Source organism: Columba livia, chromosome 12 (assembly GCF_036013475.1).
Source record: "Columba livia isolate bColLiv1 breed racing homer chromosome 12, bColLiv1.pat.W.v2, whole genome shotgun sequence".
In the NCBI taxonomy this organism is placed as follows: domain Eukaryota; kingdom Metazoa; phylum Chordata; class Aves; order Columbiformes; family Columbidae; genus Columba; species Columba livia.
This window is the reverse complement of record NC_088613.1, coordinates 10,199,566-10,223,984: the sequence shown is the minus strand read 5'-3', so window position 1 is coordinate 10,223,984 and position 24,419 is coordinate 10,199,566. Positions and strand designations below refer to the sequence as shown.

Here is a 24,419-nt window from a genome sequence, read left to right as displayed (position 1 = left end):
CTTACCGGTGGCATTGTGTCTAGTCAAAATGCACTGCCTTCTCCCCACTGAAAGCCTGGGGGGTATTTGAGGTGGGGAGAAGGTCATAATACCACAGAAAGGAAAATACAATGCAATTTCCAAGCATTTTCAGTGAAACTTTAGAATTCACAAACATAAGGACAGATGAGGAATTGCAGCGATAGAGTTTCACCCAGGCAAACTCTTGGGCAGTATATCTTTCATGTTGCAAGTAAATGCGACTAAAATATTCCAGAAACTTCAACTATATTCTTTACATTAATTCCAATAATTATTTATTCATCTCCAAACTTTGATTTTGTTAAATAACCAGCATCAAAATACAGCGGCAAGAATGCAATCTACAGAAAATTCTGTCCTTGGAGAAGATCAAAGTGAGTCCTGTGGTGTTAAGCACACACCTACAGCACTTGATCCTGAAAAAAAAAATTGTGTGTTTCAGACAGCCTACCCTTTTTTTTTCTGGTTCCTATGCATTAACCTAAGCCTTTGCCTGAACATTTTCAGTGCCAGGATCAAGGACCCCTGGAGATCTCCACACTGGCAGAGCAGAGGTCTGAAAACGTAGCAAGCAAATGCAGGAGAACACCAGCCAGCTGTGGTAGCAACACCTGCTCATTCCTCCTCATCTATCAGCCCCACAGTACAAGACTGAAAGCCTCTTGGGTGATATAAATATGAAAGATAAGTGCATACAGTAGAACACAAAGGTGAAATGGCTCTGTTTATCAGGCACAATTAAAATGAATAGATGATGACTAATAGAGAGGCAGTTTAAAATCTTTACATGACACAGTGTCAAGGCAACAGTGTTGTGCAATAGCACTGACACAACCAACGCTGTGTCCCTGCCTTGGGCAGTGCTGGGAGGGGGGTTCCCCGCCGGCCCCTCCGCACGCCCCCATGGCGGGGACTGGATGGGCTCCAGCACCTCAACTCTGCGATCGCTGCCGCATCCCAGAGTCACAGTGAAACCTGCTCAGAACCAGCCTCTCTGGATTGAGGCAAGGGTATTTTATCCACTTTGATGTCTCCATTTTTCTATTTCCTTTTGGCTGGCATTATCACAAGCCTCGCAGTTTCTGCTGCGTGGAAAGCAAGAACACCATGCTGCATTTGTGGGCGTGCTCTGGAGTGAGACAAGGCTGAGGTGCCTGATCCTGTACTGGAGCTGGTTCTTGACTTAGTGCTGTGCAATGCAAACATTTTCTGGCTATGAATTTTTGCAATATGTAATTTAAAGGTTAGTTTGGACAACCATTTTCTTCAGAAGAAAGGTTATGCATGAGTGTGATCTTGGAAAATGCAGCCCAAGCTATCCTTCTATTTCTTTGTTTAATTATGTTACTCCTTTATGGTGCCTGCCAGGCTTCAGGACTCTCCAGCACGCTTGGTGAGTGCAGCAGGTACAGGCTGTTTCTTTATATCTATATCTATATATATATATGTATATATACACACACATATATTCAGTGCTGTTCTTATTTTCTTGGCAAAACTGGTTTTCTCTTGGTTTTATTGCTGCTGACATGGCTTTGTAACACAGCATTGTTAAAAACTAATAACATAAACAAATCTGAGGCTATGCCAACCATCGCAGAGTACAGTCAATGTTGCCAAACGCTGCGGCTTGCTGAGCAATGTGTGAATGTTGTTGTGTCAGAAATGTCTGTTTCCCTGTTCTTTTTTAACTTTTGGAAGGATCTTAGTGGAGAGTGTGTTTTTCTAAACAAGGTAATTAATGTCATCAACATGTAAACTCTTCCAGCTTAGTAGTCCCTGCATTCCCCCTGCCTGCTGTCTCTACCTGCCAGGAGTTCTTTGAAACACCTCAAATAAAACATGATTTCTGGCCAGAAAATCATGTTATTGCAATTAATGTTTAAAGTAGTATTTCTGAGTGTTTTGCTTTATTAGAACAGTGCTGATGATGTTTGCTGTTCCTGCTGTGCCTGTGGAACAACGGGGTGGCCACAGAAGTGTCCCAGATGCAGACCTGGCCAGGCAGTGCCAGCACAACTGGGGCCATGGCTGTGGCGCTCGGTGACTCCAGGGCAAACCAGCCTCAGCCCAGCCCCTCTGGGGCCACATCCTGCCTACGCAGCCCACAGCATCCGTCCACGGGTGCTTAATCTTAAGTGTCTCAGCGGCAGAGTGCAGTATTCTCTTTATTTCTGATCTAATTCCCTGACATGAATCCACATGGCCACGTACATGTGCAATGGCATCTTCGCAGTGACTGTCCCTCAGGTGACAGGGCTGTACCTCAGGCTGCAGAGACACACCTTAACTCGAGTGAGAAAGGAGAGAAACGATACCTGTTTGTCCCTTGCCTGAAAGAGGGCAAGAAGGATTTTTCCCACGTAAATGAGGGAAGGGTTGCTGTGTTTTGTGTGATGAGGTTTTATGCCTCAAAAACCTGCTCTCGGGGGAAAATGAGATTTGCCACTTGTGGCAGTCAGCACAACCATGCTATTTGCTTTGCCTCTGATAAGAAAGAAAATAGGAAATATTAACTGCATGCAAAGGTGCCCTTTCTCTTGTCTTCATCAATAATAGCCAATGTTCCTCAGGGTTATTGCTGTAATCACATCAGTTCCCTTCCCTCTGTGGCATCAGGTTTATCTTAAAAACCTCATAGCAAAGCCTCTCATTCGCTGCCCCATTTTGGTTCTGCGCTTTGGGGCACTGGCACGTGCAGAGGATGGGGCCATGCCCCTGATCACCCCCTTCCCTTGGCAGACTGAGGACTGGGAGAGGAACAGGAATTTTGGCTGAGCAAAGAAAGGCAGGGGTCAGGTATGCCAGCTGTAGGAAGAGGCTACTGGGCAGGAACATGCTCTCAAAAGAAGCAAATCTCCCAGCATTGTGCAGGTTGAGGAGCAGGTTTCCAAGAGGAGTTGAAAGAGGAAAAAAAAAATCTAACTTGATAGTAAGGGAGAGTGCGCTCAGTTTTGGAAGGGCATTACATGACGCAGCCACTTGCAGCAGGACGGGGCCAGGGTCAGGGGCCCAAGCGATACCCCCAGCCTCGCATAACCCCAGGTCACCCCAACTGTGGCATAAACCACACGTTTCCCACTGCAGCACCCCAGCGAGTGATAATCCCCCCCGGGGGTACCTTGAGAAGGGAGAGGAGGAGGCTATAGACCAATCTTGAAGACACAGCTTTTGGTATCTAGTGCTTTCAGAAACAAGCGGAGTATAAATCAAGTCCCCGCAATCAGCATTACCTAATGGAACAAGGGAGAAGCGGCCCCACCTCCGGCTCCCCGGAGCTCCCGCAGCGGGGCCGGAGGGACCCGCTGCCTCCTGCCCCCGGCTCCGGCGCCTCGCCCTGGGCTGGGCACGGCTGCTGTCGCGGGGATGGGGAAGGAGCAGCTCGCTGTCCCTGGAGAAGAGGGAAAATAATTAAGGTAGAGAAAGGGAAGAAGAAAAAAGTCGCATGAGGAAGGAAGCAGCAAATGTTAAATCAGTGACTCATGGCATAGGATGACTAATTCCGCCAAAGCGCAGCTCGCGCCGGGCATGGAATTGGTGCCCAGCGCCTGGTGGGCAGAGCAGACAGGTGGGGGACACGGGACAGGGGGACAGCCCAGGCGAGGGCGTTTCGGGCGCGCCGGGACCTCCTGCCGCCCCCGCCTGCCGGGCAGCCTGAGCCGCTCGTCGTTCCCCTCCGCAGCGCGCTCGGCCAGAACCAGGGCGGGGAGGAACGGCCGGTCCCTCTTGGGCTCCGCAGCCCGGTGCCCGTGACCTACTTCCCGGCGGCGGCACCGCCGCTCCCCGCGCCGTCCCGCGGGTGCCGGTGCGGCGGGCGCGGGGGAGGAGCGCGCGCCTGTGCAGTGCCGGGGGGGCCGGGCCCAGCCCGCCGCCGCGTTACACAACCGGCCGCCGCAAGAGGCGAGTTTCACAAGTCCCGCCGCAGCTCGCCGGCAGCCCGCACCCACCGTGCGCCCACCCCACCCCGCCAGCCCTGCGCCGTGCCCTGCCCGCGTTTGTGCCATGTCTCCTCCGGGCAGCGGGAGCCCGGGGCGGGCGGTAACCCCTGGTGCCGGGGGGACACCGCGCCGGAGCTGGGCATGGCACTGAGAGCGGCTCCGTGACACGCATCCTCCCGGACGGTACGTATCACTCTGCGGCGGGGCCACGGTGCCGCGAAGCCTCCCGGGGTGTGGGAGTGCGGGACGGGGGTCTCCTCACCCTTGGGGAGCGACGAGCCAGGCTGCGGGGTGCCCCGGGAGAAGCCCCCGCTGTACGGCCGGGTGTGCGGCACCCGCCGTTTCGCCCTGCCCTCACCCAACACCTCCGGGACGGTGTCAGTTAAGTTTTGGAGAGGAAAATTTACAGCCGCAACTTAAGTCATCTGATTTCCCAAAAAAAAAATAATTGTGTCTGGGCAGGACGGGTCCGGGACTGCAGCGCAGGCTGCTTGGTGGGATCCCGTTGTGAAGGTGAGGCGGGGAGGGGGCTCCGGGTGCGGCGGACCCCGGGTGACCGGCCACGGGACTGAGCATGACTGAGAGCTGCGAGGTGTTTGCGTGGGGGACACCGTTTTTCTGGAGGCTAAAATATGCCCGATCGCAGTTTTCTTGTTCTGTCTTGAAGTTCTGTCGTTCTGGGAATGCGTTTGTCTGAAAACACGGAGGGGGAAAAACCTCCGAACGGAGTCTTGCGTCTAAATATAGCAGCCAAAATCCAGGTTGAAAAGTTACTCCTCCCGCCAGGGTTATTGTGCCATTTGATTTTACAGACTGTTTACCTTATAAGTGGGGAATTATGAAGAGTTGCTCGTATGTGTCAACTGTGGATTTGTGAATGATAACTCCAAGGCTTGGTCCTTAATGGTAGAAATTGTGAACTGATTGCTTTGGGTAGCTTGCACTGGAAGCACGCTTCAAAGCTGAGCCCTGCGTGACTCATAAATGAGGTGTCATAAGCACTTCAGAGACCACTTGTCCTTTGTAAAATGCCACCGTCCTCAAAGGCAGGAGGCACCTGGGCCATCCGCAGAGCAGGTCCCTCCTAAGTGGGTTTTGGAGAAGTCCAGCACAGCAGTGCCTTTGGTGGGGCACAACTGGCACCTAAGTGCCAACTAGCACTTATGAAGCTGAATGAAGCTGCCTTCTTCAGCAGGGGAGTTGCTCTGGAGATGAGATACCTGAAATCAAAGCTGTTAAAACATCCCATGCTTTTACCAGCCTGCGAAGGTGCAGTATATAACCAGGGTGGGGAGGGTTATTTATTAGCCTGAGTTTGTTTTGTCATGTGCAGTGAAAGCGGAGGTGCAGATTTAATTAATCGGACAAGACGTTCTGGTGTATAGATTGGAAAATGCCAGGAGTCACTTCATTTTTAGGCAGAATGATGGTGCTCCCCATCCTTATTTTGCTGGATTGCTGTTTGCTAATCCCTAGCTCTGGAAATGAAAACTTGCTTTAAAGAGACAGCTAGTTCTTCACAGTTCTGATGTGTAGGCTTTACAGTCCTCACAGGTCCCTATGGATGCTGTTTGAAGCAGGAGATAATTCAGGAGTATGTAGTGTGAACCCCTTGTACTCAACATACTACAACAAGTGCTGTTTCGGTTGGGAATTTTTACAAGCTTCCAAGGCTGCAATGCCTCACTATGTTATCCAGCCAGAAAAATACATTTGGATTTTTAGTTTTCTAGAAACCGCATTTTTTAAAAGATAATTTTCCTGGAATGTGCTAATCAGAGTAGATCAGTGTGTCAGTGATGCATCGCAGAGGAACAGAGCACCCTGTGCACTGATGCACTATGATGACAGCACTCAGGGCTCTGTCGCTGACAAAGTTCTGACAAATGCAGCAAGCACTAATGAGGAGACGACACTCAGGAGTGCAGCCAAAAGTGGGAGTTTGTGTGGAAAGGAGGCATTCGTATCTCCTGGGCAAACATGTTTACTACTGGATCTTTAGAATTTTTCTGGGAGATGTAATAGGAAAAATGCAAATGGCTTTTGGAGTGGTTGCTTACTGCTCATTTATTCTGTTTGTTTTGAGCTGTGGATTACAGTTACTTGATCTAGAGCAAAAAGTAGAATTGGATAGAAATTTTTTTGATAAACTGCAAACTTCAGTGAAATTTGGCAGTAAGGTTCCTGCCAAATGGTTCCTGGTTTTTAGCTGCTCAGACTATGTCTGTATTAAATTATTTTGCTGGTTTAAGACACACATCAAGTTCTCAAAAATAGCTCAGGGTTAAAGATTAAAATTAGCAAATAAGTAGTTCATAATTAGAGTCTCATGGTGTTGGAAGCAGCATTACATTTCAGAGATACTGATGTCAAATTCAACTTCTCCTCATTAGTAGTATTAAAAAAAAAATGGTAGACTGTCTTTACAGTTTGGAGCTAAGGCTTGCCTATGCACAGGAGTTGCATTATTTTGCCCTAAATTACGCAACCTCCCAAGATTCACATCTAATGATACAAAGGTTTTAATGCCAACATACCTTATTGCCTCAGTCTTTAAGGAATGAGCAATGTGCCTATACCAGAACTGAATCCAGGCTTGTACCGGAACATTTATGGATTCTAGTGAAATAATATGGCTTTAACCAAAATAGTAAAACCTATAAAAACCAAAATAGTATGGACCAGGCTTTGCTGGTATTATTAAAATCATACACCTCTGTATCACTTCAGTTCCAAATATCTGTTAAGGAAGTCAGGCAGGTATAAAAATGGTATTTATTTGTTACGACCTGGATGACACCCTTCTTTATGTGAATCTTTGTCCACTCAAGGCCATGCTCTGCTCGATGTGTCCCTCATTGTCCCTCTGCAATAGTGACTCTGTGCACATTGGCACAGCCACAGCTGGGGGGTTCTCCTGGCTGCAGCTCTGCCATGTCTGGCCCGTTCTGCTGTCCAGCCTGAGGTAATTTCCCTTTTTTTCTTATTTCCCTGCTACTTTTGGTGCACTCAGGACTGTGTAGTATGGAGCAACTTCTTGCCCTGTGGTCTGTATGCTGAACAAACAGTGCCCCTGTGCAGAAGCTCTGCAAAAGACTCTCTATTATTACTCCAGTCCCACTTGAACCTGGTTTTAAGTGAGGTTGAGATGGCAGCGAGGCCTCAACAAGCACTCTGCACAAAGCTGGGCTTGCTGGCTGCACATCTGCTTGGACTCAGAAGCACCAGATTCAGTCAAACTGCAGAGGTGTGTGCAATTGATAAGAGAGATTGACCTACTTCATATTCCATTATTTGCTTTGGCCTTGTCTACATGGGGAGATTACACCAATTTAGTTTAAGTCAATTTTTAAAGTGATTTGATTAGCCTAATGTAAGCTCACCTAAGGACATTCCTATTTTGGTTCAAATGAACTTATTTGGGTTCAACCAAAACCTGCACTTAGTAATTTACATCAAACTGAAATTAGCTGTGCCTAAACTGAAAGGAGAACTGATGCCTCTAAATAATGACACAACTTTCTCATGAAAGCAGAACCTTCTGTAGAATCTGGAACAGAGTGTAATTACTAACAAATGTGCAGGAGACTGAAAGCTATTCATAGCGAAGTTTAAAAAAAAAAAAAAGAAAAGAAAAAAAGAAAAGAAAGAAAACAAGCGAAACTTAAATATCTTCATGAGACAAATGAAAAAGTGCCAATTTGCCAATTTAATTCCAGGACTGGAATACTGAAAGCAGTGGCATAAGGCTTCCTTGGCTGGCAGCAAGGCTATCCCATGGCTCTTCAGCTGCAGAAGAGGGAAGGCATTTGTGTCCTGTACACGGAGTCAAAAAACCTGATGCAGGGGACTATAGGCCTGCTGATTTGAATGCACTAGTACACAGTGTTTCATGACATATTTTGTAGGAAAGAATAATTAGACATGGAAATAATGAGGAAGCAGGCTAAATTACAACAAGATTTTTATCAAAGATGGATTGTGTTAGACTTATCTAACATCTTTTTTGTATAACAGATTATTTAGGTGGGGTAAGGTAGGAATGTAATTTACGTAAAGCCAAGCATTTGATACCATGCCCCACAGGACATTATTGCTTAAAATGAAGGTGGTGATTCAATACGAGAAATGAAAGGTGGAAAAGGAGCTGGCTAAGGAAAAGATACAACAGTTGCATGCAAATAAAGTTGTCTGAGTGGAGAGAGGTATTTAAAGAAAGTCATCAGGATGGAGAGAGATTAGTGTTGTTACTCCCTTGGGACCAGGCTTGTGCCTGCTGAATGGAGCCTGCTCTGTGGGCAGGATTTGGGTGTGTGCACGGGAGTTGTGCAGGATTGACACAAAGTTGGGAGGTATTGTCAATATGGAGGAGGATCAGATTATCATATGAAAGGAATTTAGATGACTTTGTTGATCACGGTGATAGAAATAAAATGACATTTAATAGTGCTGCGTGCAAAGTCATACGAAGTTTTAAGCATGGAGACCAGTAGCAAGAATTTCCTGTGTGAAACAGGAGGTTGTCAGCTGTCTGTGACAGAAAGGAGAGATGTGGATGTGCTGGCTGGTCAGGAGATACCTGTGAGCAAGCAGTGAGATCCAGCTGTGAAGGAGACCAATGGCATCCTTGGATATCAAAGGAAAATAATGAGTGAGATTCAGAGAAGTGTGATATTATCCTTGTGCAAATCACGGTACAGAGCATCGGTACAAGAGCTCATGAAGTAGTCCATTCGCATTTTGCATAGCTCTGGACACCCCAGTCAAGAACGTGTTAAATTACAACAGTAGGAAGGCTGGAGGTATTGTTACACAAATGGACTATTTATCGTATGAAGTGAGGCTAAGGAGTATAATTTGTTTAGCTCTGGCTAGTTGAACAAATGAAGGGACAGGTTACAGTAGGTCTTTTTATACATGGTTGGGACTAAATAGCAAGAATACAGAAAAACTAAGTCAAAAGATAGCATCTGCACAAGATCAAATTGTCTAAGTTGGTCATGAATAAATTTGGATGGGAAATTAGAAGAAAGCTTTTAGCTACCTAAGGATGGAGGTTGCATAATAGTCTTTCAATTACGGTTGTTTTGAGATAGATCTTTATAACCTTATGAAAGAGATTATACAATTAAATTAGAGAGTTCCTGGAGATAGGAAGTCAAGTTTGCAGAGTTAGTCCTTTGGTCTCCAGTACAGTCATATTTTTAATGTAAGGTTGAAAGGAGAATGGACCTCGTTTTGTTTGCGCTATTAACCCCACGCATCAAGGCTTTTGCTGCTTTCTTGGGAACCAAAGCAAGAATGAGTTTTCCCTGTTGCTGCAGATTTGAATCTTTTTTTTCCCCTTATTTGCCTTCCTCTCAAGTGACAGACATTGGAAATGTGCAGTGCAGACTTCTTGTAGCATTAGACAGGTACAATTGCCTGCATTTTTTTTCTGGCATGCTCCCTGGTTTAATTTGTTTGTCAGATTTTGGGCCAAAGAGGCATTTTTCCTTCAGGTTGTCTTGCCAGTAACTGTATTTTACTTCATGGTATATTTTTGTGGGATCTGTTGCTAGCATTGTTCACCTGTCCTTTTATGTATCACAACATGGTTTAATCTTTGGTACTGCTGATGTGTGTCGTTGTTCTGGGGCTCCTGGTGCATCTGGGCAGGTCGAAGAGGTGTTGTGAAGTAGCCATTAATAACGTTGTTTTCCAAGACTGGAGTGCTGGCGTTGATGTACCCACTGTTACCTTTCTACCTGATATTCCTAAAATAAATTGCGAAGCTGGACTTCAGTTCTGCTCTAGTACTGATCAGAGCAAAACTTTGTATATTGTGCAGAATAACCTATAGAAGAAGTAAGAGATTGCTGACCGTTTTGTCATAGGAATGTTGAATGTATCATGTGCATCCTATTACAAGAAAGAGAGATGGAAAGGGAAAAAAAAAAAAGGGGACAGAAAGCAAGCAAGCAAGAAGGAAAACAGCTTGGCTTAGCCTGAAGCAGAGATCACATACTTGATAAGCTGCTGATAAAGAGAAATTGAAATATGGAAAAATGACAGTGCAGACAAGGATAATATTGAGATGGTGGAAGAGTAAGTGTGTTAACCAGACTCCATGGAGCTGTTGAAATGCATTGAATCATATGACTGTAACTTGTATTCTTAGGCAAACACAATTGTATAACTGATTAATTTGCTGACATTTCTTTAGTGCATAGCACTATGGTAACCAAGAGGCTCACTAAACATTGTCCCAGAGAACACTGTAAAATGCATCTTTCCTTAGGAAAGGGTCCCAAGCAGGCAAGGAGAGCAAAAGGCTTAGTCTTCCCCACACCACCGCTCATGTGGTATGGAGGACTATGCCACCCTGCACGTCACCCTCCATCAGCCCCTGGGACCTCAGGCCTCCAAGGATGCTTCTCAGGGATTTGTTGCATAGAGCAGAAGCGTGTGGAGTTTTATACTGAGCACTGAGTACCCTGGACCTGGCCGATAGCTGGGTTGTCTCTGCAGTTGCCACCTGGGCTGCTCCGCACCCTGGCTCGGGGCAGGGATTTAGGCAATGCCCGCCATTCCCCTGGCGCTGTCATGGCTCAGCAGACACTGACACTGGACCTTCTGTCTCCCTACAATTTGTGTTCTCTCTCACCTATAGATGATCCATAAGTCAGTGTGAGGTGCTTTGTTGAGTGCCAGATATAGAAAGATGGATTAACTGATTGACTAGTAGATAAATGCAAAGATATTTGTAGGTGTGTTTATTCTTGTTTACAAACTGCCCAAGCTTAGGCGAGCTTTTCAAGTGTGTAGCAATGGCAGGAATCATATGCATAAAAATGCTAATCTCCACTCTTGCTTCATCTGTTCAGCCCACAAACGCACGCATACACATATGCTTAAAATAAATTAATAAGGTTGGTTTGTTCTCTGCTGGGTTCAGCCTACTTTAATCTTAACTCACAGTACAGTGTGGCACATTGCTTTAGGACAATAAAGTTTTGACCATAAGCAACATTCCAAGTAAACTTTTTTTTGTTGATAAATAAATGAACAATAGATGAGCTGATAATAGCTCTCATTGCCATTAATTGTTTTGTATAGACATGGCAGCATTATAGGAAGATTTTTAAGCAAATGCAGAGACTTTATCTGAAGGGGATGAGATTAACCCCTGTCCCTGATGAAGGCAAAGGTTGAACTTCCATCAACTTCTCTGCAGTGAGAACCTCTTCAGAGTATCAGCCAAAGAGAAAAATAAACATCCCTTGGGTTTAGGCTGTTTAAGGCTCTACTGCACAAACTGTAAATACATTTTTATGTATGGAGGAGAATGCTGTGTGTTTGTTCCACTGTTGGCTTGTTGCAGCAAACACAGCAATTAGAGAGGCTGTAATAGCTGGGGAGGGTTACACCCCTTGCTGAGGAAGTTTGGCCATGAACCTGTTTGTCCTGTCTCTGAGTGCAGTGTACACTGCCACGATTTACAGTAAATTAAAAATATTCACTCTGATCGAACTGTTTCAAATTAAATTTTATTAGGTGATGTATTAAGTGTGTGTTCAGTGAGTCATGTGCAGCAAAATGCAGGATGTTGGTTGACTCTGCTCCTGATGTATATATTAAAGATGACTATTGACAGTTTGCTGTTTCTTTCGAATAGAGTAGGTGGAATGGCTTCATTTTGGCTCAGGCTTTAAATGGAAGTGGCGCAGTAGGAAGTATTAATAAAACAAACTCTTTGTGCTAATCTTAACAGCTACATTTTCTATTTAACCTTGCTCAGTGCAGAGGGCTGAGCCTTGTCATTAGTGGAGACAATGTGTCAACACAGAAAAAGTGAGCCACTTTGTTTTCTTTCGGTCCTAAGCGCCGGGGTTAACCTCCCACACGGCAGCAGTGATTTGAAGCTGTGTAATTGCAGAGGGAGTACACATTGGCCCTTGGGTGCCAGTCCTGGGACAGACGAGTCTCATTGCTTGTTCTGCTGGTGCATGGACGTCTGTGAAGCTGAGTCACTTTCTTATCTGGGGCATCTTCACGTCTCTTGGGACTTGGCTCTTCTACTTCAAGACCTCCTTCTATCTATGTCTCACTGGGTCCAGAGCAGAAGTCTGTTTTGGGGGGAAGTTTGCACAGCTCCAGAACCCTTGCTGAAAATTTAGTGATGTGGGAAAATTGTCTACAACTCTGTTTTTTCTACTTTCTGGAAATAATTCAGAGTTCAGAAGGAGGAAATCTCAGAAGAAGGTTGTTAGAGTAGAAGAGTGTATATGATTCTGTAATAGTCCTGGCATGCTGTCTGGAAAGGGCAAAGGTCCGTTGCCTAAAATGGGAGAAGAATAAATGCAATGGACTAAAATTCCCACAAAACCATTTGGAAACAAGAAATGTGGCTGAATCATGACTTTGTCGTATCCAGAGCACGTGTTTTGAATCTGGAGCTGAATTCCTTATCTTGGACATATTCATGGTTAAAAAGACAGCTAGTGGGGCTATCAAGATCTGGAGTATTAGCCTGATTAGCTTGCTGTGGGCTGTTGTGACTAGAGCAGAATCTCTGGTTTTGCTTGCGGGGTGGAAAAAAAGACTAACAAAAGAGGAACAACTTCTGTGTTTTGATTTTTTTTGAAGGAAAGCATATTAATATTAATAAGTGATCCAGCTGGAATAGCATCTTCCTTAAAAATTGTCCTTAGAGATAGTGTATTATATTAACATTAATTTGATTGCACACTAAGTAAAGTTTTATAAATATAAATCATCTTCTTATTTCAAGAGCTGAACTGCTGAGGAAACTATGCTGGGATTTTCTAATATAGTCTGATTTGAATTGTTTGAATAACAAGAGGTATCAGTGAATAAATCAGATAATGAGCTGCTTTACACAGAAGGCATAATACCTATTTATGATGTATGGAAGTTCTACGAGAAATGAATTGTCAGTTTAATCTTCTTTGGTTGTGTTTGAAATCTACTTTTATGAGGCATTCCTGACTGTTCAAGAGATTACTGTTCAGACTCTTATATGGACTTTGTTCATATTTGATTTAAAGCTCTAGAAGGTCCTTTGCAGGCAAATATTCATTTTCTTCAGTTGTTTTTATTTGTTTCCTTGACCTTGAAGTAAAATCTATGGTGATTATAGGTGATGCTAAAAGTTTTCTTCTGACCTAGCTGCTCTTGTCAGAACTTAGGAAGCACTGTTATCTCAAAGGATGCACCTTACCAGAAAGAGCAGTAATACAGATCATTCCCTTCATCATTGGCATCCTTGTCACAGTGTTGAAGAGCTTTGCAGTTGACCTGAGAGGGACAAAGATTTCTCCATTGCTCTGTGCACTAGTGAAGAATATTGAGTTTGAAGACACTTCAACAAACACTGCTTTTTCCTGCTTTTTTTTTTTGTAAGTTCTTGTGATAAATTTCCTGTGGAAAAGAGAATTGTTGTATGAATTAAATCAGATTATCTAAACATTCAGTTTATCTGTCTAAGAGTGCATTGGTATTGACCCTTTACCCATAATACAGCTATTTTTTGAGCAAAAATGTGGAATTTATTTTTGTATCTGACATGAGCATCACGTTTTATTAGGGAATTGTATCAATCAGCTTTACTAACAGCTGATTTTCCTCCCAGCCTTACAACACTTGCAGTGGCTTCAGTCAGAGAGCCCTGATGGGGAAACATTGCTGGAAGGATGACGTGCAATGTTGGAGTCTGGTGGAGCAGGATTGCTGCTCTGCATAGAGCAAACAAACATCTCTGAGATATTAAAAACTTTTGACAGGGATAGAAAGATAATTCTCAAGATAATTCTACATCAAGCTCTGCTCTAACTTCTGTCTCCTGCCAGGCTTCATAAGCCCTAGGTCATAAGGTTAGAGAAAATTGTGGGCTGATTGTGTCATCCTTCACCTGTAGATACAGAACGTCCCAATCACAGTCAATCACCACCAGACCCGGATAGGCTGTCATCACCCTCCTATTAAGGATGACTGTTTCTAAAACGTTAACATTCATGTCAGGTCTAGATGTGGATCAGCACAGGCTAAAATCATTGTCAGGAACAGATGTGAGATACCTAATCAGTTATTTCCTAAGGAAAATGAGTTTGATTGCATGAATAGTTGTAAATATTTCATTCAGCAATTCAGCTACTACGGCAATTGTAAACAAGCTTCTGAGGCTGAAGAGAAACATTTTGTGGCACTGTACTTGATTTCTTATTCATTTAAACCTTAGTGTGGAAGAAGGCAGCTTAGGTACTTTGCATTACTTTTTGTGACAGCATTGATCGTAACCAGGGACTCACTCTGAAGAGAGCCTGCCATGCTTAACCCTAATAAACATGGCCAGCTTCATCCTGGTTTACAATGTTTGTCCACAGGATGAGCAAAAAGATGTAAATTTTGCTACTGTGACATGATCACAGCACAAGAATTAGTTCTGGCTTCAGTAGGGGTTTGACAGCCTGAGCACCAAAAGCCCCATCCTCTGCCTTGGTTTTGCACTTGCCCACCCAAAGCCAAGATTTGGTCATAAGCCTGGCCTGTGGCTGGGAGTTGAGCCAGGACTAGGTGCTCTGTGCCCCTGTCATGGAATTGCTACATGATAACTTCGCTGACTCTTCCAAGTGTTGGCTGTACATAAGCAATAATTAAGGACATGGCTTCAATTTCTTGTTTGTTTTGCACTTTTTATTTGCTGAAAACAAAACTTAATTAAATTGGAAGGAAATTTAATGTTAAATCAGGATCAAGGTAGTACTGATTTCAGTGAAGCAGGCAGGAATTTTATCACTGATCTTTTGCAGAAGAGCTGATAGGAGGAAGAAAAAGAAGGAGAAAGTTAGCTTTTTCTCTCTGCCTAATTGAGTGCTTTCCCTGCTTGAGTTTTGGCTAAACTATTGTATATTTTGATCCTGATTTTTAGGAGACTTGCACAAAAGCAGTGCATGAAAGAAGGATGTTTGGAGCACAGATGATAATTGCCTCTCAAACACGGTGTGAAATTCTGAGGAAACTGGGACTGTCAGCTAAAGGTCATGGGCATTTTTAACTTCTGCTGCTGGCTTCATGCTACTGCGTAAATGTTCGTCAGGGATCTTGCTGGCCTTGGTGGTATTGCATAGTTAGATTATCACAGAAACAAGCTCCCTTTATACCCACGTGTTTCTTATGCATCAACATTACAGTATGGTTCTTTCCATCAGCTGCTTTTAATATGTATTTTCTCAGCCAGCGTAATTTTGTTGTGTACAGTATGAATATTGTTAGTATCTGGATATATTGTTTAATGTGATTTGGTCAGGAAGGCTCTAGGTAATATATTCATGTTTACCCTCATTCTGGAAAGCACAAATGAATCCCATTGTTTTCACTCAAGGATGACACAGATGGTTAAAAAAAGAGACATGAACATAGATCTAGCTAAATGAAGGGCCAAGCTTTTCCATGCTCTTTTCACTCTGTCCTAGGTAAGAAGTGATCACACACTGCAGCTTGTTCAGCTGGCCCAGCCTCTTACTTGAAAACCAGTGACTACAGATATCTATAGGTACAGATCTGCTGTCCTCGTCAGCCACATCCATACAGCCAGGATTGCTCAGCAGAACAGCAGTATCCATTGCTGTTGGCATTAGCTATCTAGTAGAGAAGATTTATCCTTTGAGAGAGATAGACCCGTTTATTTAATTTACTGGATGTATTGGAGTCTTGGATTTGGCTCATACAACGAGGATTCTTAGTACTGGGCCATTGCAGGTGTGAAATAAAGCATGTTTTAAAATGTTCTGCCTGCATGCACAATTGTAATCTATAGACAGCATTTAGATGTCCAGAAAAACCCATATATCCTTAATTTCAGGGACATCTGTCCTTAGTTTCAGGGATGCCCATCCTTCTGGGACATGACTAGTTCTCTGTCTCTCATCCTTCCTCTGCCATCAGTGAGAGGTCCCCATGTGTCCGTGCTGCAGCGGGTGATGAGGGACCGTGGCTCTGCAGCCCTGCGCCTCTTTGAGGGCAAGGTAGCAGAACTGTTGCTCTTTGATCTGTTCCCTTTCCCCATGTCTCTGTGTTTACTGAAATCTTTTTTACGTGAACATTATCTAGTAGGGATGCATATTTTTTGTTCTCAAATAGTTAAAAAAAAACCTGCAAGAGAATCCCCAAAGCAAAATGGACAATCAGTCGTGCTGAGTCATATTTTGTTATTATGCCTGATTATCCAGCCATCCATGCACATAAACTGCAAGGAGAAATAAAGGATGCGTGTGAATATCTTATCTATGATAGAATGAAGTCTTGGGTCTTTGTGCGTAAATGTGTAACGATAATGACCTAGTATGAAAGTGTTCCAGTGACTGACATATTTGCAGCCTAAAAAAGATAATGAAATATATAAGAGAGAGAGATCTGTTGATGTTTGTCTTTCTGAAGGCAAGTTTTGCTTTCTCATTATACGTCTAGTGGATATCGGTAGTACCATGCAGAATGATCAATATGATTGCAATTAATTATTTAAATATTCTTTTATTGCTGAAGCTTTCAAAACAAATAACTATCTTTTGAGGAGCTGGTTGAGATGTGAGGTGGGCAAGATAGTGCAAAAGAGAATATTGGATGTGAAGTTCGAAGCGCTTCACAGAAGAGAAAGAGAAGTGTGTGTGTGTGTGGGGGGGGGGGGTGTTTTATAGAATGAAAAAGAAACAGTTATTAACAACACCAGTAACGTAAGTGGCAGTAATTCTTCTTCTTCAAAAAAAATTAAGCTTCAATAACTCAAATCCATCCTTGTTGTAACATTGATGGAAATTACACTTGGAACAACATCTTTTCTGGTGCCTAAGTCTTCTCATATTACTTTAATGCAAATACTACAAATAAGCATGACTTTGTCCAAAATGCATTTGCTGACCATATTTATCATCTGTATTCTTCATAGTAAACAAGAAGAGACATCTGTGGAGAAGGTCTGGTAGCCACAGAAAATATTGCATCATGGTGTCTAACTGTTGCCATTATGAGCTATTCTCAGCTCAAAGGCCTGGGTTTTAGGGCAGCTGAAACACAAATGTGTGTTTGGTGTTTGGGACCCTTTGCAACCGTATTATATATTTGTAATCCAGGAAGTAAAACACTGGATGGAAAAGTGCCACTTCAAGACAACCGTGAGTGATTTTGGAAATTCTGAGTAATGAGATGATTTTTCTCACAGTAATGCTCAGGTCTAGCCCTTAATCATACACCTGAAACAAGTGGGCTCAGACCTTATGAAAGGTGTTTATTTATCCAGCTTTAAGGCACCGGCCAAGAAATAACTTGATCGGATTAGCCAAGTTTGAATAGGAACAGCAGCAAATAGAATCAAATGAGTGTGAATGATGCTGCTGTGCTCTCTCTTAGAAAAATATCTGCCAGCTGCCGTTGTAGAGTATAATCCTGCAAGATGCTGATGCCTCCAGTTCCCATTGCCCGAGGGAGCTGGACTGGGGCACTTCTGACGTGCAGCTCCCATTACTCACTTTAGTCAAACAAACGTTTTTCTCTGAAATCCTTCTTTTTCCTGTAATATAAAGGCTGGTTCTTTTCTGCCTCCTCTTTCTTGAAAGGCTCTTGACGCGCACAGGGACTGGGTGCGTTGCTGGTTATTCTCAACTGCAAGATTACAGAGATGGCAGCAGTAAGGTCAGTGGGGCATGAACGCGGCTCAGCTGGAGAGCAGCTGTGAGCAGATCATTTAAGGAAAGCAGCTGAAATTCTAGGAGCCAAATGAGGATGAGACAAATTTTGAAATGTGAGGGCTTTGTTTAAATTCCTTTTGACTTATGTGCACATTATACCTGGAATGCTCCAGAATTAAACATACCAAGAGGATAAAGAAGTTTTTTATGCTTGAACTTGGACGTGTGAAGCCAGATATGTAAAATGAGGTCAGTTAGCTCAGCTGCAGTGAATCCTTTGATATTCATTTAATGGATAAGTAGATAAAACTCTAAGTAAGCTTGCATGGGAGACTTTGAATTTTAACTACTAAAGCTCTTTATAATTTTCTCACAGGTCTTTTACATAGTCTGGACATGGGAAAGCATTTCTTTACTGAGAGGGTGGTCAAACACTGGAACAGAGTTCCTAGAGAGGTGGTCGATGCCCCAAACCTGTCAGTGTTTAAGAGACATTTGAACAAAGCCCTTAATAATGCACTTTAACTTTTGGTCATCCCTGAATTGGTCAGGCAGTTGGACTAGATGAGCACTGTAGTCCAGCTGAAACATTCTATTCTCTAGGGCAGTTTAACGGTTCAGACAGCTAGTGCTGTTTCGCTTGTGCTGCAAATACCACTGCAAGTCTTCTCAACCTGTTTTCTCATTTCTTCTGTCTCTGAACCAGAGGTGAGGCAGTCTTTGGGTTCAAAATTTGGATTGTAATCAAGAAGTTGAATTCTGGATCAGGAGCTGAATTCTCATCTGGTATAAGGAGACTTTCAATCTAGTTCATACCTATCTCTAATCCTTTTGTCATAGTATTTCCTTTATTTTTGAACAGCTTCCTTATGTATTGAGTACCAGAAATTCCAAGCTGGTGATACACATGGAAAACAGATTGCAACAGAGAGCAGATTAAATTACTCAGCTCTAGGATTACTGAGGTAGAACTTTTTTTCTTCATGTTGTTTGGAAAGGGAGAAGAATCTTTCTTTTTTTTTATTTAATCTATAGAGAGAAATTTGAGATCAAATTACTCTGAGCTGCCATTTCATTGATCAGTCAATGATCACTTAAGGAAGAAATAACAAACTGGGTTTTTTTTCCCCTCTTTTGTTTGAAAATCAGCTCTTACCAGTGCTGTGTATTTAAGGGAGTTCTAAGACTATAGTCTTAGGTGCTTCAGGAAGCTTATTTTAGGAGGGAAGAATTGACTGAATGCCAATAGACAGAGCTAATCATGAGGACATCTGGATTCACTTCTTAACTCTGCTGCGTGATATTGGGTCAATGATTTAGGTCAAGCTTTTCCAAAATGTGTATTGTTTGTAGGTCCTTATGCTGGGTTTCACCATTACTGAAAATTAGGCTGTAACTGCATTTATTATTTCAAATTCAGTTTCCCACAACTGAGACACTCGTAAAAAGAGATGGAAGTAAAACGTGTGCCTGTTTCCTCACTTATGGAGTGCACCAAGTCTTCCTGACACACAAGCATTGGAGGAGTGAAGGGATGGCAGTAAGCTGCTTGCAAAGCATCAGAAAAGTAGATGCTGTTCAGCACAAATCAAAGGATGCTGAACAAGAACCAGACTTCCAAGACCTCCTGCCTTACCTGTCGAAGGTCTCCCTGGGCAGTGTAGAGGACCAAGCAGATTTAAGGAAGTGCAGGAATGACAGAGTCAAGTATAGACAGCTACCTGCAGGCTGTACAGCATCCAGCCCAGCCAGCTGCCTTCCCGTGTGTTGCCCAACAGCAGCAGAGGAGTTTCCATTTCTTGGAGAGGGGATCCGGGGCTGTAGCTCCGAGTGTGGACAGGACAGCGCAGGTGTAGCAAGCCATGCGCTTCCAGGAGCCTGGTTTGTGTCACACGCAGTCAATGTGTGAATGCTGGAAAGGGGCAGGCCTGCTGGGCAAGTGCAGCTCAGCTATGCTAAACATCTGTTCATGCAATGGAAATGTCCTGATAGTGTCAGGCTCCTTTCATTAAGCAGGCTAGGGAGCTGGCAGACTCTTCTTGCTTTCACAGGTGACAGGAGTGCACATCCCTTGCACAGGTGCATCCTGACTCCAGGATGGACTGTGGTTTGTGTCAGGCTTTGGTGTGAGCTGAGGCACATTTGCAGGGCAGTGGCCAGTGGAGTACTGTACGTAGACAGATGTTCAAGCTTGAAAGAAAATCCTCCAGTCCACAAATAACCCCCACCATCTGCTGGTCCTGCAACCTGTGAGCAGGTGGACTTTGAAGCCAAGTCATACACAGCATTTTTCTGCTCTCTGGAGCAGAGCAGTTTGGGAGCATGGTCCTGGAACCACCGAGGACCCACTCCTGACCCAGCTGAAGGCCCCGGCTTTTACAGTGCAAGGCAAACAGCCCTCAGGCTTTTTGTTTATTTCTGCATTAGGAGTTCAAGTTCCAGCACAAGCAAACACAAAGCAGAAGTGCTCATCTCCTCGTCTGTACTGTTCTCAAGTATCTGAAATGCGTTTTATATACAAGACTGGGAAAGGCAAAGAAGAAACAAAGCAAAAAATGTGTTGAGAAGAAAAAGAGAACAGCTAAGGACATGAATGCTACTATTGCCCCTTTCAATGAACTGGTAGTTGCTGGGGTTGTTCTTTTGCTAAGAAAAACAGAGTAGAAGGTATTTAGTTTAATTAGATAGCTGGTTTCCTTTGTCTAATGATTACATTGATTCAGTGCACAGGGAGAGCATAAGGCACAAAAGTAGGTAGTTTAATGACACATAGACTTTAGGTAGCTGACTGATTGGAATGGCTTTCACCCATAGTAAGTAGAAGGGAAGAGGAATTAGAAGAGGGATTTCAGGGTAACACATTGAGAAAGACAGCTTTGACATGTTTGTCCTAGTATCTACATAGTTGACAAAACAAAATCCGTAACCGAAGAAAGGATCCCCGACCTCACTTAATGCCTTAAATGCAGTTGATGCAAGCTGCTGTCAAGCTAGCAGAGAGTGCTGATCTCTCTTAAAAATGTTCCTTGCCACTTTGCTCTGATAGTGTTGATACTATTTGAATGAAACTCTGAATTATCCAGAATTTCAGCAGTGGGTTTGTGATCAGATGTTGTCTGTATTGTTTAAGCTGCAGAATAGATAGCTTTGGGTTGGTTTGTTTGTTTGCTTGTTTCATTGCTGAAATTTACTGGGTTACCTTTCCCACACGCACCCCATCCTTTGTGGTTTGCCAGAGAAGTGAGTATGACAGAAGGTGGCCTGAGGTGTGAGAGAAGGAGCTCTGCTCACCTTCCCCTCACTGCACCCAGCAGGAATGGTTCCTTAACCTCCGCATCAGGAGGGGAGCGGTGCAGGAGTCATCCTGAACATCATCATTGCTTTCCTGGGTAGAAATTGCTCTTGGTATCTTTTTGCAAATTGCTCTGAAATAAAATGTGTGTTTATATATGTATGTCTATGTACCCACCTACACACATGCATTTGCACCATCAGGATCAGCCATAAGCAGCAGCAGAGCTACTGTATTTGATGAAAATTTTGGAGAACATTCTGTTCAAAAGACTTCTGACTCTTAGGTTTCAATATTGCTGTATTCTCTTTAGCTCTATGTGCCTTTCCTGGAAATAATCCCACGAAAGCACACGTCCCAATTTCTGCTGAAGGATTAACTGCAGACGAGTGCCTTTGCTCCCATCCTACACGAGGGAAAACTGTTATTTTTTGAGGGTTCTTTGGCTCTATGTCTGACTGAGTCAAATGTGCTAAAGAGTTGTTTACAGGTTACATACAATTATTACATACTACAACACACATCTGCCTTTCCTGTAGCAATTGAACAGCTACAAATGAACATAAGTATTCATCCAAGACTGCAGAAGAAATATTATTTTTATATGCATTTTTATCCTAGCCTGCTTGTGCCAGTAGAAATACAGTTTTGTGCTACCTCAGGTTGTGAATCAGCAGTTCTGCCTTTTGCCATGTTTTGAGAATTTTAAGGGGCTATTAGACAAATTGATAGAATTAATTTAATGCATGCCCTTCTTGTTACAGAAACCCTGGAGACATTTAAGTAATATTCTAAAATGTTGTGTCTTTACCCTGAAAGGTTCAGTAATTTGCTGGAACAGAACAAACTTGGCCAGTTATTTTCTCCAGGATCTGACAAAAATCCTAGAGAACAAACTGTTCCAGTAATCATCTTTTCAAGTGTCTGTTCAGTTTTAATCTTTTTTTCCCTTTCTTTTGTCAGAATGGCATATCCTGGTTAAAAATAAAACAAAACAAAACAAAACCCCAAACAAAACGAAAAACCTCCCAAACAAAACATGAAGAGCACACTGCCATTGTTCCTCCCTGTATCTTTTGCTTAATTTCTGTGTGAATCACCGTGTTCTGATACAGCCTTTTTCATGGTGTAATTGTTTTCTATAATCCATTTTCTTTGGGCACCTCTTAGCTTCTGTCTGAAGCTGTTACTGCTGTAATGAATGTAGTCATAAACCTGTCACAGGTAACAAGCTAAATTTAGAGCTTGATAAACCAGGGGCTAGTGTGCTGTAGGTAAGTGAGCACATTGGGGTGCAATAGTTACAACAGTGGCACAAATAGCCCACTTCTGACAGGTTAACAAAAGAGGACACAGGATATTTGGTTCCTTCAGCTAATTCACCACCATTTCCCATATTCCGGTAAACAAAGATGCTGTGTGAAAATGCAGGTACAGTCATGGCATGTCACCCTGCCTTGGTACGCCCCAGAGGGACGGTGTGTGTCTGCCGCCAGAGATGAGCGTGTTGCATGGGACCATTTCCCTCAGCCCCCTGCCGTGGAGATGCAGGTGGTGTAAAGGATGCTGTAAAGGATGGAGCTGCACAGCTACAGCAGAACTGAAAGAGGAAAAGGGTCTGAATCTGGAATTAGGAGCTATCAACAGGGCAGGACCCGGTGCTCCTGGGCCTGGACCACAGTGGTGTGTGAGCTGATCATGTTGAAGACTCTCTCTGATCCCCACCAGCATAATTTCTAAATAGAATTTTGCAGTCCTGTATGCTTCAGACCTGGGCAAGCCAAGAGTTCCCGCAGTTAAATGGCTGATTGACGGTCAATTCAGTGATCATTATAACATTTTTATTTCTCTTTTGAGAAGAGGAAAGTGAAGAACACAGAGAGGAAAAAACAATGAAAATATGAAGGCAGATAACATAACAAGCAACAAAATGGAGAAGAACCGCATTCAAGAAAGATCCAGTTCTCTGAATTGCAAACCAATGGATGTTAAGCAAGAGGGATAAGTGAAAGAAGAGCAGGAAAGAGTGAAGAACAGAAGGTGAGGCAAGGCATGGCAAGAAAAGGAGAGGCTAAAATGCAAGCAGGAGGGAAAAAAAAAGCAAGCAGGTCAAATAATGCAGAGATGCAGCTCCTTTGCCACATCTGCTTTAGTCTTTGCATTTCCATGTCGTGCTTCACCCTGAGCTGTGAGGCAGTGCCAGGTGGGGACTCCAGCAGAGGGTGATGCGGTAGCGGGACAGAGCAGCTGCTGCTCCTGTTGCTGAAGTGCTGGGACAAAGCCTGTCCGGAAACACTTGTCCCAGGGTGGGTAGGTTTGTCACTGCAGTCTGCACAGTAAAACAGAAAGACCTTTGCAGCAGAGGGCTGTGAGAGCCGCTGCCCTGGCTTTCCTCCGGGCTCTGTATGATGGGTGGCTCGGCAGTGGGTGGCACAGGACAGGCAGCAGGGCTCTGGTGCTTCATGGTGATCACTTCTTGTGCTAAACAGCCCTGTTTGGTTTTCCAAATGTCATTTACATTAGCATCTTATAATTGAATCAGTAGCGCTTTACTGAAAAGGTTAAATTCTGCCTTTTAAAAATTAAATCAGCTCCTTAGCTGTCAACCACAGCTATGCCCTCCTGTTCCCTCAAGAAGAATGAAACATTAGCGTGTTGACATATAAATCGTATTGCCAGGGAATGCATTAACTCTCGTATTTATGACTGCATTGTGCCACAAAGTGCTGCATGTTGTAATTGAGGGCTCTCTGCTGAATTCGTTGCATGTAAAATTTGTGGAAATTATTAGCACAGCACATTTCGATAATTAAAATACTTTCTGTGGTATACATTTGAAGACTCCCTATCTGCCATGTGTTACTCAAATGCAAAATTTTATGAAAATAAATACAAGCACAATGAAATTTTTATGCATAGGAGATATTTTTAATTAGACCAGTTGATAAAGGTGGGAAAAGCAATCAAATTACCTGGGTTCAGGGACCCTTTTTAGGTGATCGATGAAAGCTTTATTTGCTGCTGATCACAAAGAAATGTGCAGTGTTGCACTCATAGAGTGATCTTTGCCTTGCCAAATAGTTAAAAATAAAGCTATAATGAAGCATTAATGGCAACTATTGGTTTCAGGACATGATTCTTACTAATGTGACGTTCCATTAAGAGTGATCCTAAAGTAATGTTAATATTTTGACAATTTGCAGCAAGCCAATAAATAAACGTTTTCTTTAGTCAAAAGTTTGCAGGTTCAGATAGCTCCTAAAGCCGGGCAGTTCTACAAAACAAAGGATTTTAAGCAAATTCTCTCTCATATTCCTTTAGCAGTAAAAAATGTGCCATAATATTGCAGATAGCATGGAATAGTGCTTTATCTATTATCTGTGTGTCTGAGAAGTCCATTTGTCTTGTTAAGGCTGTCATACTACCTTACCCTTTCTGTAGCCCTGGAAGCAACTTCAAATACTGCGATATTTGAAAAGCCTAAAA

General features: G+C 43.4%; 1 protein-coding gene across 4 annotated transcripts in view; it reads left to right on the top strand.

The window, feature by feature from the left end:
* PASD1 (PAS domain containing repressor 1) overlaps positions 1-24,419 on the top strand; it is a 101,115-nt gene that overhangs the window by 42,328 nt on the left and 34,368 nt on the right. Inside the window, exon 1 of one of the 4 annotated variants that reach the window (XM_065077829.1) lies at positions 3,473-4,142. The exons of the other annotated variants lie outside the window; for them this stretch is intronic. The gene's annotated coding sequence lies outside the window, so the exon portion shown is untranslated. Of the gene's footprint in view, positions 1-3,472; positions 4,143-24,419 lie in introns of those variants that run through there. 4 annotated transcript variants of the gene reach the window in all.